Source organism: Poeciliopsis prolifica, unplaced genomic scaffold (assembly GCF_027474105.1).
Source record: "Poeciliopsis prolifica strain line A6 unplaced genomic scaffold, Auburn_PproV2 SCAFFOLD017, whole genome shotgun sequence".
Classification (NCBI taxonomy): Eukaryota; Metazoa; Chordata; class Actinopteri; order Cyprinodontiformes; family Poeciliidae; genus Poeciliopsis; species Poeciliopsis prolifica.
In genome coordinates this window covers 11,102,015-11,105,015 of record NW_026562392.1, presented here as the reverse complement: position 1 = coordinate 11,105,015, position 3,001 = coordinate 11,102,015, and the positions used below count along the sequence as shown (strand labels likewise).

Sequence of the window (3,001 nt, the reverse complement as noted above, 5' to 3'; positions counted from 1 at the left end):
ACAGAAAGTCTGTGTTTTTAAATTTTTTCTCACTGTTGTCTTCTGCTCATGTTCATCAGGATGTATTTGCTGTATTATTTCCTTCCACTCACGATCTTCGGAGTTGTCTCTCACAACTCTAACAGACATGGTAGGCTTTCTCTTCCTAATCTTAACACCGATTTAATTATCATGATCAAACATGAGAACAAGCTGTTAATTTTTATGTTGTGCACAGGTTACGATCTTTGGACGCAAGGATCAAAGACATCTCTCCAACCTGGAGTTGTTGGAGCAGAAGGTTGACTACCTTCTGCCACAAGCAGACCTGTGGCCCAACTTTGCTCTGGAGTCTCAAGGCGAGCCATTACAAATAAGATCATCAACTAGATTTCAAATTTTCAGTATTAAAATTTTCTAACTCACATTATTTCTGTTTTTGTGTTTTGTGTACAGGAGCAAATATTTTACACAAGATGACCTCAGAGGCTTATGACATCAATAAAGAAGTTGGAACGTTTGGGAAATTGTTCAAGAGACCTCCTATTGGCCCAGGCATTGTTATTAAGGTTTGAATGATGATCAGATCATTAAAAAAATAAAAGTGGTGTTTCTTGGTGATATATTATTAGCCTTTATGATTTACTTTTCTCTTAGTCTTGGTACCCCACTTAAATTTTGTTCTCTGTTTTCAGGGAAAAAATCGTCTGAAACCTGGAAAATGCTGGGCCTTTCCAGGTTTCCAGGGACGTTTGGGCGTCTCACTTTCACACCCAGCCACCATCAGACATGTGTCCCTGGGTCACATTGCTAAGACTGTGTCCCCAACGTCCTCTGTCTCTAGTGCTCCCAAAGAATTTTCTGTATATGTAAGTCAAATAAAATGAGTGTCAAAAGTGTAATATAGATATAGCCATGTATAGTATATATTATACATTCAAAATGTGATAGCATTGATTCCATATGACATTGCTTGATCTCATTCTAAACCATGCAAACTTTCTGTCTGCACTAATGAATTTTCTGTTTATCTCAGGATGTGATATGTTTTCTGATACACCAACTAACTTTCACATATGTTTGAAAGAACAAGATAATGAACTGAATTTTTATCTAATTTTGTCTCAGGGAGCAAAGAATTTAGAAGATGAGGAAACTCATTTGGGAACTTTCCAATACGATGAAGATGGAGACCAAATACAGACCTTCAAACTTCCTGTAAATATGTCAAATTAATGTTTTATTAACCAAATACAGTTCTCTCAGAAGCCCAGACTGACCTACCCTGTTATAAATATTGATATATTGAAATGATGATCATATATTCTAACATACAATCATAAGGTTCTTCACTGGGTATTACTAGCATTCAATTTAAAAACAATTTAAAAGTACAATAATACGGTACTTTATTCAAAGTACCGTATTATTGTTTCATTCAAAAGGCTTCAATGAAAAACTCTACTTAAACCATAAAAATGTATGTTAATCTTGCACTTTCAGAGTAGTGGTAACTGATAAAAAGCATTGAAAAATTAATCAATTAGTTAAGTTGTCTAGAAATAGTGCCTAAATGTAATGCAGCCACATTAAGCTTTGTTATTGAACCATAACTATTCCAAACACAGAGATACAAAGTGTTTAACTTGAACAAATGGAAAAAAACTGTAGATTTATTTGGCCATCTATTAAGGAGGAAAATATTGTTGTCTTGGCATAAATCTCGTTGAGACTTTTATTACATCACGGTAACAAAATACAAAGTCAACCTCTTATTATTAAGATGTGGGAGATTCTTCAATCAACACGGAGACTCGGATTTCTTTTACTGAACATTTCTGTTCAGTTTTTATTGAGGAGAAAACAGTGACAGCTGATCACAGCTGTTTGTAACCTAGCAACCAAAATCAACAGAAGCAAGACAGTGACGAAATACAGAACCACATCCGGTTTAGTATTCTTCAAAATAAAAGACTTCCTCTATTCAAATAAATTATGCCTCGCACTTAAATATGTTTCACTGTAGCTTTTGTAATTATTTACAATCATGTTAATTTAAATTAATAATAATCATCACGTAAATTATGCTCAACATACAATTGTAAGGAAGTGACTTAAAATGCAAAAAAGTCAACATTTTCACAAAACAATAATTTTTCGTTTCTGTATAACAACAAAATCCCAGTGTTACTACAGAACATTTTGTTTTCTGGTTAGCAAGATATCAGTATAATTACCTCGCTATCTTGAGATAAACTATGCAAAATGTATTTACAGCAAGGAAAGTTGAACTAGGCTTCCATCAGACAGACCTCCTTTGTTTCTATCATCTATTTGCAACTATGGATTATCAATCTAACCTCCCTAATTTATATCTCTCTTGCCTTACAGGCCGATAAAGTTGGTTCCTTCCGTCATGTGACTCTAAAGGTGAACAGCAACTGGGGTCATCCGGACTACACCTGCCTCTATAACTTTAGAGTGCATGGAGAAATTGCAAAATGACGAGAACAAAGAGAGATGGATGAGATATGGAGAAAACTATTTTTTTACCCTTTGATATATCTCTTTTGTATATGTTTACACAATTAATTTTAATTCCTCACAAAAAGTCCTCACAGTCAACCATAAGTAGCACAATGGCACAGTTAGTAGCACTGTTACCTTTCAGAAAGAGGTTCAGACGTAATAAAAGTGGGATTTGTGGGTTTTCTCCGGGTGCTCCGGCTTCCTCCCTCAGACATTTTAAAATTGGCACGTGTGGGTTCTCTCTGGAAGCTCCGGCTTCCTCCCACAGAAATAATAAAAGTAGGATTTGTGGGTTCTCTCTGGGTGCTCCGGCTTCCTCCCACAATAAAACTTTAACTGTTCGGTTAATTGGTCTGCCCAAAATCTCCTCAGCTGTGAATATGTGCTGCATGGTTGACAACATAACGACATAAACTTTCTGATAACATTAACATATTCAAACTTAAACTCTTAATCAAATTGAAAGATTGTCTGTCCAGGATATGGGAATACA

General features: G+C 35.3%; 1 long non-coding RNA gene across 1 annotated transcript; it reads left to right on the top strand.

Moving 5' to 3' along the window:
- Positions 1-682: 682 nt before the first annotated feature.
- Positions 683-2,481, top strand: LOC129367581 (uncharacterized). The gene is made up of 3 exons (XR_008606720.1): positions 683-848; positions 1,108-1,197; positions 2,371-2,481. It is a non-coding gene; the product is annotated as an uncharacterized LOC129367581 (long non-coding RNA).
- The last annotated feature ends 520 nt before the right edge of the window (positions 2,482-3,001 follow it).